This window comes from Aotus nancymaae, unplaced genomic scaffold (assembly GCF_030222135.1).
Source record: "Aotus nancymaae isolate 86718 unplaced genomic scaffold, 86718_ANA_hifiasm-v0.15.2.pri h1tg000095l, whole genome shotgun sequence".
Lineage (NCBI taxonomy): Eukaryota > Metazoa > Chordata > Mammalia > Primates > Aotidae > Aotus > Aotus nancymaae.
Window position 1 is genome coordinate 4,249,639 of NW_026988510.1, and position 15,385 is coordinate 4,265,023.

The following is a 15,385-nucleotide window of genomic DNA, read 5'->3' on the forward strand; positions in this document are numbered from 1 at the left end:
TGCTGGTGCTGAGCTGTTGGAGAAGCTCTGCGTGGGTGTTTCTGTGGTAGGCTGGGCTGTGAACAGCACTGCGCGTGGAGTCGGCTCACAGAGCCACTGCAGCTCTGCACAACGGGAGTGACACCACTGATGCCAGAGAAGCCTTTATCGTTAGGGGCAAAAGCAAACATCTCTGGGAACAGGAGCTCGGTGCGGTGCTCCCCAGTTACCCAGAAAGCTCACGTGCCTGCAGGCCCAGGAGAGGGGAATGATCATTTCTTTTGTATTAGGAAAAACAATATGTGGACTTCCTGAGCTGTACAGAGTAGCGTCTGTGCTTTCATACTTACAACACTTGGTCGAGTTTTCTAACCAAATCGTAGAAAATTGAGAGGGAATCGTTATGGTACCTTTACCTTTTTCCTTTCTATGTGAATTATTTTGTACAAAGTTCAGAGAGTGGTACCTTTCCTGTCTTTTCTTGGACTACATGGAGGAATTTGTAATGATGGGTGTGGCGTATTGAAAGGGTTTGTGATACAGCAGTCACTATTTTAACACAAAGGAAAGAATTCAGACGTCGCTACAATAAATGTGCGTTATTTAATCCACCAAATTCTCTCTTCCCCTTTCTTCTAATACCTCTTACTCTTGATTTTTTAAGCTGGCGTTCTTTCACGTGGGGAGCACAGGAAAGAGTGAGGTGCCTGAGCACCCCCTTCTCTCCCCCGCCCTTAGGTGCCACAGCGTCAACAGCTGGAGCAAGGTAGGCAGTATTGTTCAGAATGGGCTTGGGTTTGTTTCATAAAGGGAGAAGAATCGCCTCCAGCATTTGCTCATAAGAAGCTGTTTTGTCCTGAGACTGAAACAGGAGCATAGGCCACCTAACAATGAGAAGTCCGGGGAGCTGGCAGAGCTGCTTGGAATGCAGGTGTGGTGAAGGTTAGTTTAAAAATACACCCTTCCTAAAGCCCTGCAAGGTTGTTTTCCCTCTGTGTCACCTCCCTGTAGAATTATTTTCCTTGGTTCTCTTGCTTCCCAGGAGGGTACGCTGTTCTCCATTTTGGATTTATGCCAAAGCTTAAACTACATACCTGTTCCCTGTCTGTGGCTGAGTCAGGCTTAAATTTTCTAAAGAAAGTATATGAGATACCCTGAAGCAAAGGATATATTTGTGAATAAGCCAAAGCAGATCTCCAAAGTGCAGATACCTGCTCCTGTATTCCTTGGGAAAATAGCAGAAGCCTCTGCGGAGCCCCTAGACCCTATGCTGACACCTCTCTCTCGGTCTCCACATACTGTGCTATGTGGCCTCTGCTGCCTCCCTCTTACCATCCCCCCAGAACATAGAGCCTGGCCCTGAGCTTAGGTTCTGCCTTGCCCCACCCAGGATGAAAGAACAAGCCTGTTGCAGAGCCACCTGAAACTTTACACTCTGCCTTTTTGTGGAAAGGAATTGGAGGAGCAACACAGTATGTTTGTATGTTGAAAATTTGCCTGACAAAATGAAGCCAGGTCCAGCAGCGTCTACCTGGAGTTCCGACTACTCAGGAGGCTGAGCAGGAGGTTGCTTTGAGCCCAGGATTTTGAGCCCAGCTTCAACAACTAGCAAGACCTTGTCTCTTAAAAAGCAGATATATCTGAGAGGAGTTGCACCTACGTTCACGAACATTTAGAGACACCTCCCTTTAGAGCCAGCCATCTGCTTCCAGTCATTCTGGTGGTCATTTTCGTCTTTCATAGCATCCATCCATTCAGTAAGATACATACATTATTAGTTTATATGAAAATGTCATTTTCTATTTCTAATCAGGGTTACCTTTAAGAACCGAGGATAGTAAACATGAAAGATAGGCAGTAACTGCATAAATACTTTAAAAAGCACTGCACTTACTGCAGAAAAAGCTTTGCTAACTCAAATGAAATTGGATTCCTTTAGAATAGAAAACTAAGAAATCTTAGTAATTTAGATGTTCAAGTCAATTTTCCATGGATCTGGTGTTGGTAAGTCTCCTAGACGTAAAAAGTCTGTGTATAATTAGCTCTGGTTTATTTTGTTTTTAGACAGGGTGTCATTCTGTCACCCAGGCTGGAGTGCAGTGGCAGGATCGTAGCTCATTGCAACCTTGAACTCCTGGGCTCATGTGATCCTCCGCTCTGTCCTGATATTACTTGAATAGCTTATTTTTCTGACGGTTGTCTTGAAAAATTTGTTGTTTTTGCACATTGTGTTTCTCAGCTTTTCACACCTGCCTTTTGTTGTTTTGCATTCGCAAGTTGGCGTTTCCAAAACCTTTTTAGCGTTAACACTTCTCTTGCGCAGTAGCTACTTTATGGCAACCTGGTAAATGGCAGCAGAAAAATAGCCTTGAGCAGCAAACTGTATACCCCATAGACATTTTTAGCAATTGCAGTGAAGAGAGCTGAACTTAAAAATAGACTTCCGCTTTAGTAATTGACATTTCTTGAGGCTTCCCATCAACTCTTAGTGCCTCTTAGGCATTGGACTTTTGTTTTTTTCGGTTCAATAAAAAGCCTAGTAGGAATTGTTAGGGTTGCCCTTGCCAAGTGCTCAGGTATGTGGTGTCTTAATCTGACTTCATTTCCATACATCTCAGAAGCCAGGAGATAATGTAAATATTTTTATCCTCACAGAGTTGACTTGTTACTCCTTAAAATGTTCACAGTATCCTTGAATGGGACATAATACCTTATCGAGTTTGCTATTTCTAATCACCGGCTGGGCGCAGTAGCTCACACCAGTAATCCCAGCACTTGGGGAGGCCGAGGCTGGTAGATCATCTGAGGTCAGGAGACCTGCCTGACTAACATGATGAAACCCCATCTCTACTAAAAATACAAAAGTTAGCCAGGTGTGGTGGTGTGCGCCTATAGTCCAAGCTACTTGGGAGACTGAGACAGGAGAATCGCTTGAACCCAAGGGAGGTTGCAGTGAGTCGAGATCACACCACTGCACTCCAGCCTGGGCAACAGAGCAAGATTCTGTCTCAAAAAAAAAAAAAAAAAAAAAAAAATCTCGTTCTTCTGAGGAGACTTTTTTCCCCTTAGGATTAACTTCTTAGAGAGGACGTTGCAGGTTTCTGAAGTGCTGCCATTGGAGAAGTGATCTGAAGACTTCTGTGGAATATGAGATCTAGCCCAGCTTTAGAACAGCCGAGAATCGTGTTCTTGTCTTTTGCTTTCAAAGCCGAGTGGCAGGCACCCGCACAGCGGCCACTTGAGTTTGACTAGAGGAGCCCTTCGGCTCCCACTTGCTGTGTTACTTTGTAAAGCCGAGTAGCATCCTGTATTTAGTGCTGACTGAAAAAGTTCTAGATTCCATCAGTACACCTAAAGAATTGCAGTTCAGAATACTCATGACATCCTATGGGTCAGGCGCCTGCCCTCTCGGCCCCCGGTGGCAGCCACCCCAAAGTTCCACCAAGCACCCTGGGTGCTTCCCCTCACTGAGGAGTTCAGTGAAACCTCAGAGGTGGGCCAGAATTTAGTAGCCTCCAGGTTCTCTTCTCTGCATGCCCTTCAGTACTAAGAATACAGACTCTTCTTCATGGTAGGACTTTCTCAAAAAGAATCTTGTTCTTCGTTCCAGCAGTGCCTGCTCCCCATTCTTTTTTCTTTTTCTTTTTTTTTTTTTTTTTTTTTAAGACAGAGTCTCTGTATCACCCAGGCTGGAGTGCAGTGGTACAATCTCAGCTCACTGCAACCTCTACCTGCCAGGTTCAAGCGATCCTCACATCTCAGCCACCCAAGTAGCTGGAATTACAGCCGCCCACTATCACACCTGGCTAATTTTTATATTTTTGGTAGAGACGGGGTTTCACCATGTTGACTGTGTTGGTCTTGAACTTCTAACCTCAAGTGATCCATCCGCCTCGGCCTCCCAAAGTGTTGGGATTACAGATGTGAGCCACCATGGCCACCATTCTTAAGATAACCGAACAGAGCAGTGACAGCCCCTGTGGTTTCCACCAGCAGAGGGAGCTAGTGTGATGCGGGTTAGAGTCCTGCTCCCAAAGCCTCCTGGGGCATGGGTGTGAATCCCAGCTCTACCAGTTTCTAGTTCTGCAGCCTTGGGCAAGTTACCTCCTAGTGATAACACCTGCTTGCATGGGGTTAAGGGAGACCCAGAGAAAAGAACACTTTTGCTAATACTTAGCAGAAGATTAGAGCCACAATGAAAAAAGTTCTTAGCTGGTTTGTTGTTGTTTAGTAAATATAGAACATTCTGTGGTCCAGATTGACCTGAGAGGTACTTATTCATAGCAAACCTTCAGTGAACATTTATTGAATAAGTGAATCAAACCATTCATTCCCAAATTCGAGCAGTTTACATTGGCCTTCCCAGCAACCCTGTGATGTTTCCACTTGACAGACAGGCAGGGAAACCAAGACCCAGGCTGCGGACAGCACATGGAGCAGACGCCATCTCTTCCTCAGCTTCTCATAATCCCCCCATCCCCATTCTTGCCCACCCTCCACCCCGGTTTTAATAACGTTTTCTTACTTTCTACAAAATCGATGTATGTTCATGGTAGAAAATCAAAGAGAAATGGCTGAGTGCAGTGGCTCTCGCCTGTAATCCCAGCACTTTGGGAGGCCAAGGTGGGCATATCACGAGGTCAGGAGTTCGAGACCAGCCTGGCCAACAAAATGAAACCCCGTCTCTACTAAAAATGCAAAAACTTAGCCTGGTGTGGTGGTGGGTGCCTGTAGTCCCAGCTACTCAGGAGACTGAGGCAGGAGAATTGTTTGAACCTGGAAGCCGGAGGTTGCAGTGAGCCAAGATCACCCCATTGCACTCCAGCCCAGGTAACAGTGCAAGACTCTGTCTCAAAAAAAAAAAAGTAAAAGGGGCCAGGCATGATGACTCATCCTTGAAATCCTAGCACTTTGGGAGACCAAGATAGAAGGATCACTTTAGGCCAAGTTCAAGACTACCCTGGACAACATATCGAAACCCCATCTCTACAAAAAATATTTAAAATTAGTCAGAAGTGGTGGGGCACACTGTAGTTTCAGCTACTCAGAAGGCTGAAGTAGGAAGATTGCTTGAGCCTGAGAGTCTGAGGCTGCAGTGAGCCATGATCACACCATAGTACTCCAGCATTCAACCTGAGTGATAGAGGAAGACCCCCCCTCTCTCTCTCTGTCTCTCTCTCTTTTTACTTTAGGTAACAGAGTCTTGCTAGTTTTTACTTTAGGTAACAGGGTCTTGCTAGTTTGAGAGAAGGGCTCAAGCGTCCTTCTCTCTTAGCCTCCCAAATCCCTGGGATTACCTGAGCAGCCACAGCCAGCACCCCGTTTCTTTTTTTGTTTTGTGTTTTGAGGCAGACTCCGGCTTTGTTGCCCAGGCTGGAGTGCAGTGGCATGATCTCGGTTCAGTGCAGGCTCCCCCTCCCAGGTTCAAGCAATTCTGCCAGAGCCTCCAGAGTAGCTGGGACTACAGGAGCACACTGCCATGCCCAGCTAATTTTTGTATTTTTAGTAGAGATGGGGTTTCACCACGGTGGCCAGGATAGTCTTGATCTCCTGACCTCGTGATCCGCCCACCTCGGCCTCCCAAAGTGCTGGGAATACTGGCATGAACCACCACGCACCTGGCCAGCACCCCATTTCTTAAAGAAAAAAAAAAGACGTAAGTACCAGTAAAATATTAGAAAGTTTGTGCAGATTCCTGGGCTCAGGTCCAAAGAATCCAGATTCATTGAGATTTGGGGCTTAAAGCCTGCATTTTTAGCTGGTGGATTCAGGCCATGCTATAAATACCCCTGATCTTTAACCAAAACCTGCATTTTACTATGAAGAATTTCATTTTATTATTATTATTATTGAGACAAACTTGCTCTGTCGCCCTGGCTGGAGTGCAGTGGCACAATCATGGCTCACTAAAGCCTCGGCCTTCCAGGCTTAAGCCATCCTCCCACCTCAGCCTCCCAAGTAGCTGGGACCGCAGGTGCATGCCATCACACCGGTTAATTTTTATACAGACAAGGTCTTGCTTTGTTGCTTAGGCTGGTCTGGAACTCTTGGCGTCAAGCAATCCTCCCACCTCAGCCTCCCAAAATGCTGGAATACAGATAGGAACTACCCAACCACGCCTAAGAATTTCAGATATGCAGAAATAAAGCAATTTGCCCAATGGCACAAGCTCAGCCAGGAACTGAAGATTTGGGCCATACGGTTGAACCCTATGAAACTGCTCATTGGGTAGATCAAAACCTCAAACGTCAACAATTTCATAGGGGTTGACCTAACAGAATTCAGGCCTCCTGAATGAACCCTGTTATCTGTCTCCACGGGAGGCCATCTGATTTTCTTCTCTTTTAAAATGTATTGCACAAAGAATGCCTGAATGTGATCTTGCTTAAGAACATTGGAGCAATATGAAGCAGAGTGTGAACCATCTCAGCCCTGGAGCCAGGACAGCAAGAAAGGACAGGGCTTTACACTGCTTTCTGTCTCCCAGAGCGTCCTACACATAGAAGACCTAGTTGTTTCTTGGGGGTTTTTTTGCTTTTGTTTTTGAGACAGAGTCTTGCTCTGTCACCTAGGCAGGAGTGCAGTGGTGCAATCTCAGCTCACTATAATCTCGTCTCCTGGGTTCAAGCACTTCTGCTGCCTCAGCCTCCCAAGTAGCTGGGACTACAGGTAGGTGCCACCACACCCAGCTAATTTTTTGTATTTTTAGTAGAGATGGGGTTTCACCATGTTAGCCAGGATGGTCTTGATCTCCTAACCTCATGATCTGCCCGCCTCGGCCTCCCAGGTGTGAGCCACTGCACCCAGTGTTTCGGTTTTTTTTGTTTGTTTGTTTTTTGAGATGAAGTTTCCCTCTTGTCACCCAGGCTGGTATGCAATGGCATGATCTCAGCTCCCTCCAACCTCTGTCTCCTGGGTTCCAGTGATTCTCCTGTCTTTGCCTCCCAAGTAGCTGGGATTACAGGCACCCATCACACCCAGCTAATTTCTGTATTTTTAGTAGAGACAAGGGGGGTTTCACTATGTTGGCCAGGCTGGTCTCGAACTCCTGGCCTCAGGTGATCTGCCCGCCTCGGCCTCCCAAAGTGCTGAGATTACCGGCCTGAGCCACCGTGCTCAGCATATTTGTTATTTTTACTTAATTTTTGAGAAGTTGAGTCTCTATAATCTGTCATGTACTTCCCGCTTCCATCAGGCAACTCTGTGGCAAGACCTCTGTCAGCGGCCTCTCTGGTCTCTGGGGCCCTGTGCTAGTCCCTGTGTATGCAGGACATGGCCCCAGAGACATGGTATTGACCCCTGTTTCTTTCAAAATAGCTCTACCTTTGTCACCAGGATAATGACTTGTTGGGTTGTTTTTTTTTTTTTTCAAACAAAAAAAGGTACAAACTAAAAAAGCAAAATCACCTAAAATCCCCTCATTTGCTGAATATCCTTCTAATCATCTCTCTCCTAAATGTTGGGATTCTTTATTTCTGGCTTCTGAAGTCTTGAATTTAAATTTGTTGATAGAGATGTATGGTGGAACACTTTCCCTGGCAAGACTGTAATTCATATTTTCAGTATTATGTAAACACTTCATTTCCAGAACCGCTATTTCCCTACTATGTGAATATCCCAAATTCTGTTTGTGTCCTCCTCTTAGATGGATTGGCAGAGAGCGTTTTTGAAAATAAAACGTACAGCTGGGCGTGGTGGCTCACGCCTGTAATCCCAGCACTTTTGGAGGCCGAGGCGGGTGGATCACCTGAGGTCAGGAGTCCGAGACCAGCCTAGCCACTATGGCAAAACCCCATCCCTACTAAAAGTACAAAAATTAGCCAGGTGTCGTGGTGGGCACCTGTAATCCTAGCTACTCAGGAAGCTGAGGCAGGAGAATAGCTTGAACCCAGAAGGCAGAGGTTGCAGTGAGCCAAGATTGTGCCACTGCACTCCAACCTGGGAGACAAGAGCGAGACTCTGTCTCAAAAATAAAATAAAACTTACTTATTGACGTTTAAGAGGTACCCAGAAAAGGACACAAATCACAAGTGTATAGCTCAGTGAACGTTCACAAGGTGAACAAAAGAACCGGCTCCTGAAGCACCACCAAGCTCAAAAAACAGGATCTAAGACGCCCCGGCACCCAGGAGCCCTGGTGTCCACACCTGGACTGGTTCTGCCTGGCTCTCAGCCTATGTAAATGGGAGCAGACAGTATGTATTCTTACTATGTGTGTGAGATTCACCCGTGACGTGTTATGTAGCAATCTTTTCTTCCTCTTCACTGCTGTGTGTTACTTTGTTGGATCAGTGTACCCTCATTTATCCATTTCTATGTTGATAGATATTTGGGTTATTTCCAGATTTTGGCTGGTACAGATAATGCTGCAGTTAACATTCCTGCACATGCCTTGCCACACACCTGTGTATGCTTTTCTTTCAGGATATGTAGACGTGGACTTGCTAGGGGTGTGTGTGTTCACGTTTCAAGGTATGTGGCCAGTTTTACAAAGTGATTGTACCAGTTGAACCTCCCACCCACAGTGTCTAAGCGTTCCCATTTCCTCCAATCTTCAGGATTCTGTGTTGTTAGTATTTTTTTTTTTTTTTTTTAAACAGGGTCTCACTCTGCTGCCCAGGCAGGAGTGCAATGGTGCAGTCATGGCTCACTGCAACCTTGACTTCCTGGCTCAAGCAGTCCTTCCACCTGAGCCTCCTGAGTAGCTGGGACTACAGGTGTGTGCTACCACACCCAGCTAATTTTTCTGTAGAGACAGAGTTTTGCCCTGTTGCCCAGGCTGGTCTCAAACTCCTGGGCTCAAGTGATCCACCTGGCATGGCTCCCAGAGTGCTGGGATTACAGGCGTAAGCCACCGTGCCCGGCCATCCGTCTTTCTGATTTTAGACATTTTGGGGGTAGGGAGCAGTATCTCACAGATTGTTGGTCTAAATATGAAAAGAAAAACAATACAGCTTTTAGACAGTAACAGGAGGATCTATTCATGACCTTAGGCTTGGCAAAGTTTTAAACAGGACACATAAATGAGAAGCGGTGCTACATTAAAATTAAGAATTTTGTTCATTAGAAAACACAGGATGGTGAAAAGGTAAATCACACAGTGGGAGATATTTGTAACACGATTATCCAACGAAAGACTTCTTTCCAGAGCCGGGTGCCATGCCACATACCTGTAGTCCCAGCTAATTGGGAGGCTGAGGCGGGAGGATCGTTAGAACCGAGGAGTTTGAGGTTGCAGTGACCTATGATCACACCACTGCACTCCAGCCTGGGTGAGAGAGTAAGACCCCATCTCGAAAAAAAAAAGCTTCTTTCCAGATTAGGCACATCCCCAGTAAACATATGAAAATGTGTCTCACTAATGTCATCAAAGAGAAGCAAAGTGAAAACATGAGTCTGTTTTTGTTTTTGTTTTTTTGAGACAGGGTCTCACTCTTTGGCCTAGCCTGGAGTGCTCAAGTGATCCTCCCACGTCGACCTCCCCGAGTGCTGGGATTCCAGACTTAGACGATGGCACCCAGCCATGAGTCTGTTTTCTTTCCTTTTTTGTTTTTTTCTGACAGTCTCCCTCTGTTGCCCAGGCTGGGGGGTAGTGGTGCAATCTCGGCTCACTGCAACCTCTGCCTCCCAAGTTGAAGCAATTCTTGTGCCTCAGCCTCCCAAGTGGCTGGGATTACAGGCACACACCATCATACCCGCCTAATTTTTGTATTTTTAGCAGAGACAGGGTTTCACCATGTTGGCCAGGCTGGTTTCCAACTACTGACCTCAAATGATCTGCCCGCCTTGGCCTCCTGAAGTGCTGGGATTACAGGCGTGGGCCACTGTACCCACCCATGAGTCTCTTTTGCTTTTTTTGTTGTTGGGTTTTTTTTGTTTTGTTTTGTTTTTGAGAAGGAATCTCACTCTGTCACCCAAGCTTGAATGCAGTGGCACAATCTCAGCTCACTGCAACCTCCACCTCTCATGTCAAGGAATTCTCCTGCCTCAGCCTCCCAAACAGCTGGGATTACCAGCGAGCACCACCACGCACAGCTAATTTTTTTGTATTTTTGTAGAGATTGGGTTTCACCATGTTGGCCAGGCTGGTTTCGAACTCCTGACCTCAAGTGATCTGCCCACCTCAGCCTCCTGAAGTGCTGGGATTACAAGTGTGGGCCATTGCACCTGGCCATGAGTCTGTTTTTTAATAGGAAGAAAATGTTTAGGAGCAGAATCCTCTTTATGTGCACAATTCAAGTGCCCTGGTTACCCCAAGGACAATTTCACATGTGTGACTGAGCATCAGGTGCCTTCAAACAGCAGCCTCCATTACCGCCTTCAGTCCTAGGTCCGAATATTCTTGAAACTCTTGGCTTCAGTACTGTGAAACACACGCTCTGAATGAAGAGACCTCCCAAACAGGCTTTGTGTGAGCGACATGGCTGTTTATTCACCCGGGTGCGGGTGGGCCGAGTCAGAAAAGAGTCAGCAGAGGGCGGTGGGACAGGAGTTGGTTTTATAGATTTGGGGTGGGCGGTGGAAAGTTACAGAAGTTACAGTTCAGGGTGGTTTCACAAGCTGGGAGAGGGTCGTAGGGTCTGGAATCCCAAGGTTGACCAAGGTCAGTTACAAAGTCCAGTTGGCTTATTAGTTGAGGCAGGAAGTAGACGCCACAGGGGTTGATCATTCTTCCTCTTTTTGTGGTCTTCCAGTTACTTCCGATTTTCCAGGAAGCCATCTGGAGTGTCCGTGGCCATCTGGAGCCATCCGTGGTGCGGTCAGTCGGCCTAAAAGACCTATTTCAGCCATGGATTTCTGCTGCACTATTGACTTTCCTCTGGGGGGCTTTTAAGAAAGGCTACTGCAGTCCCAACCTGGATGTTGTCATTGTCACCTACTGCCGCCACCAGCCTGGCCTCCCATCAGTCCTGCCCTGGAGCACAGAGCAAGACCTCCCAGAATGCAATTGTTCTGTTAATCACCTATGATGCCTGGAATTCTCTCAGTGCCAGCTTTCTGAGGAGCTCAAAACCATTTGCAGATCCTGCTGGTAAAATGGCTGCCCTGAGGTCAGCTGAGCTCTGTGCTAAATTACTTTTGCAATATGAGACAGTTTTCCAAACTGTGCCTGAGAATCCCAGAGACTCAGAACTCTGCACCCACTGGAGGCCCTGGGCGGAAGGTGCTGTTCAAACAGACATTCTGGGACTCCCCTGTCAGGGTGGCGGTCGCCATAGTTACGGGGATGTGCTTCACGGCAGGTAGACGCATCTGCACACGCAGCCACTCCACCTTCACACCTGGGCAGAGGGAAACAGGCAGGACTGGGTCTGGGCAGGCGAGTAGGCTGGAAGTAGAGAAAGAAAGAAAGGATGCGTTTTCATTGGGGGACCCCTGGAGCAAAGCAGGTGGGGAAAAGTCCAGGACCCAGAGAAAGTGACAGCTTACCTGGGTATCTCCCCAACTTCAGCAAGGGGTCCCTTGGCTCACTTCCCATGTGCACTTCCCAAGCAGCCCATCCTGGCACAGTCCTGGATGTCCTGAAGAGCCCATGTCTTCCCTGGGCCTCCAGCAGTGTTGGGCACAGCTGCTCTGAGCTGCCCCACCCAGACTCTGCCTTCGCAGGTCTTAACCACACTGACTCACTGTCCTTCCGTTACTCAGCCTTTTTGGGTGCCGTGTTTGGGATAATGGAAAACACAAAAAGTAGCCTGGGGGCTGCAGGCGGTGTTGAGACTGTAACAGGGTAGAGGGCAGACCGCAGATGGGAAGGAACCTGAGTGCCTGGAGGGGTGGGGAGGTATCCTGGGGAGGATGGAGCCCCAAGCAAGAAGGGTCGCAGGTGGGGCTCCCAATTGCGTGTCAAGGTGGCAGGGGTGTGACATCCTGTGGGAATTTGGGCAGAGAAGGTTAGGTGGGACAGGAGAGGCAACTGAAACAGCAGGAAGCCCTTCCTGCCCCTAGCCACTGCCCCCTGTACCATGGTTCTACACAGCATCACTCCCTCTGTGCCTCCTGGGGCAGCTCCTGGGAATGGACGAAGTCTGGCAGTGGGTACAGGAACACTCGCCACAGTGGGCAGCCCCGGGGTCCAGGGCTACGGGCGACACATCTCATTCCATTGCCCACTAGCTACAGGAGGCCGCTAGCACATAAGGCCCTTCATACAGACTCCCTCTGTCCGGAACAGGCTGATCCACAGAGACAGAAAGCAGACCAGAGATCGACTGGGGCTGGAGCAGATGAGGGCGGCAGAGGGCGATGGCCAGATGTCGGGGTTTGCTTTAGGGGCGATCGAAATGGTCCAGATTTAGATAGTAATGATGGCTGCACAATTCTGAATACACTAAAAATTACTGTATACTGAAAAAGAGTAGATTTCATGGTACATGAACTTTATATCTTTTTTGGTGGGGGGTGCAGTTTGAGACAGAATCTCACTCTGTTACCCAGGCTAGAGTGGTGTGGTGTGATCTCAGCTCACTTCAACCTCCACCTCCTGGGTTCAGGCGATTCTCCCGCCTCAGCCTCTAGAGTAGCTGGGATTACAGGCACGTGCCACCATGCCCAGCTAATTTTTGTGTTTTTAGTAGAGATGGGATTTCATCATATTGGCCAGGCTGGTCTTGAACTCCTGAACTCAAGTGATCCACCCACCTCAGCCTCCCAAAGTGCTGAGATTACAGGCATAATCCCACCATGCCTGGCCATGAACTTTATCTTAATTTTAAAATAAGGTGGAGCACGGTGGTTCACACTTGTAATCCCAGAACTTGTGGAGGCCAAGGCTGACAGATCACTTGAGGTCAGGAACTTTAGACCAGCCTGGGCAGAATGGCAAAACCCCATCTCTACTAAAAATACAAAAATTAGATGGGTGTGGTGATGTGCATCTGTAGTCCCAACTACTCAGAGACTGAGGTGGGAGAATCACTTGAGCCCGGGCGGTCGAGGGTGCCACGAGCCATGATTGCGCCACTGCACTCCGGCCTGTGTGACAGAGCAAGACCCTGTCTCTAAATAAATAAATAAATAGTGGAGCATCAGGAACGGAAATCTGGGAAGGGGGCATAGGGAAGGGGGAGCCCTCCTGGGCCACCTGAAACCCCAGTATGGGGACCACCACCAGCCGCCACCTCTCTCCCACCCCCATGTTGAGGGTCCCCAGCTGGGTATGGGGGGACCACATTCTGCTTTTTCTCCCTGAGGTCCAGCCTCAAAGAGCCAAGGCCACACACAGCTGGTTCTCATGGGGAGACTGGAAACTCGCCTCTAAGCCTCTCAGGTTTACAAGGAAGTGAAACCAGCATCAGATCCAACCTCTCCAATAAATCCAGTGCAGCGATCAGCTCCTGCCCAACCCCCGCCACACAGGGAACTCACTGGGTCTTGAGCAGCTCAGCCCCACTACAGACTGCCAGAAATTCCCCCCTTTTCGGTATGGAAACCATTTCCTGAATCTCCCATACTGACCCCAGTGCCACCCCTAGGGTCCCCCAAGATTCCCACCCGTGCCTTCCCCGGGACACGCTTCCAGAGCTGGGCTCCTCTTCCCCGGGAACGTGCTGCTGTCAGTCTTCCTCCTAGGTGGAGGCTTGGTTCCCCCACCACGTGGGCGTCTCTCTTCTGCGTGGGCTCCAGTTGGTCCATTCCTCTAACCTCAGGCAGACACTGGGATATGGAAAAAGGGATTAAAGCTTCTGACAGCCACCGGGGCAACGGCGAGGCCTGAGCTTAAGGATAATTTCCCTTCTCTGCAAAGGCCAGGCATTTAGTCCGAATGGGCAGAGTCTGGAAAGAGTGGGCCAGGAAGAGTTGGGGAGCAGCCACAGCCCAGATGGCCCAGAAGAGCGAGCGACTGTCCCCAACCTGAGTGAGATCCCTGAGGCACAAGGCAGACTCGGATCTCTTATCCCCAGAGGTAGGAGGGAAGGTGGGTGGGAGCCTGGGAGGGAGCTCCTGGCAGAGCTGGGGGCAAAGCAGCCTGGTCTTCTGCCCTGCCCCAGCTCCCTGGGAGGTGTGGGGAAGAGCTTCCTCCTCTTTGCCCTCACTCTTCACCTCCTCTCAATACTTAATGCCACCGTCTGGGTGCCCACTGTGTGCCAAGCACTTTCTGTACCCCTTCTCGGTGAATTTTGAAAGATGTTTATCTTGAGTTTCTCATAGCAGAAGTCATATGTACTCTAGTTTGTTTGCAATGTAAAGATGACAAAAATCTATACAGAGAAAGCAGTGGCTCTGTTGCAGTTTCCCTCCCACCTCCACCTCCGCCCCCACCCCCACCCTCACCCCCACCCTCACCCCCACTCGGGCACGTTGGAGTGTGAGTCATTCCAACTGAAATTAAATGAGATACTGAAATTAAATGGCATGTAGAGAAGAGAGTTCATTTTCTTCTCACCGTTGGCTGGCAGCGCCTAGAGGGAAGATTGTGTTCATTTGATGCACAATTCATTTGCTGGTGGAGGAGAATTCGCTGCCGGGAGAGAATTTCTGAGCATCCAGCTTTTCTCTGTGGAGCTGCAGGGGAGCTGTAACCACCCTCTATCCTCAGCTGAGGTAGCCAGGGACTCCTGGGGAGGCGAGCGGGCTCTCCCAGCTCCCAGGACAACTGAAGGGCAGATGCTAGGACTCAGGCTTCCCCCTTCTGTGCAGATGCCACCCTATCAAATATATATATATATATTTTGAGACAGAGTTTTGCTCTTGTTGCCCAGGCTGCAGTGCAATGGCTCGATCTTAGCTCACCACAACCTCCACCTCCTGGGTTCAAGTGATTCTCCCGTCTGTCTCTGGAGTATCTGGGATTACAGGCATGCACCACCGCACGTGGCTAATTTTTGTATTTTTAGTAGAGACAGGGTTTCACCATATTGGCCAGGCTGGTCTCTCGAACCCCTGACCTTGTGATCTGCCCACCTTGGCCTCCCAAAGTGCTGGGATTACAGGCGTGAGCCACCGAGCCTGGCGTCAAGTATTTTTATAGCTGGAAGATGGAAAGATGGGGCGATTGGTTGTGAGGTCCTCAGCAACCTTTATAAGTAGATGCACCCTGGTATGCTGGGCGTGCCCTTCCAGAGAGACTGGGCCACGTTGGGAGAGGGCCCAGCCCTGAGGCTCGGCTGTGAGCCATCAGCAACCGGCGCGGGTCCCACCTGCCTCTCGAGGAGTTAGCCCGGCGTCAAGCGCCAGTGGGTAATCTGGCGCCTGTAGACTAAAAACAATTTTCATCTCTGGAAAAGGAAAGAAATGAGCATCACTTAGAGGCAGTATACAGAAGGGGGTAAAAATGCAAATTTGGAACCTGACTGAGCTCAAATCCTGGCAGCACCACTTGCCTAGCTGGTGACTCGGCAACTTCCTCAACCGCCCTGTGCCTCAGCGTCCTGGCTGTAAAACGGGACCGTAATGAGTGTCTACCTTT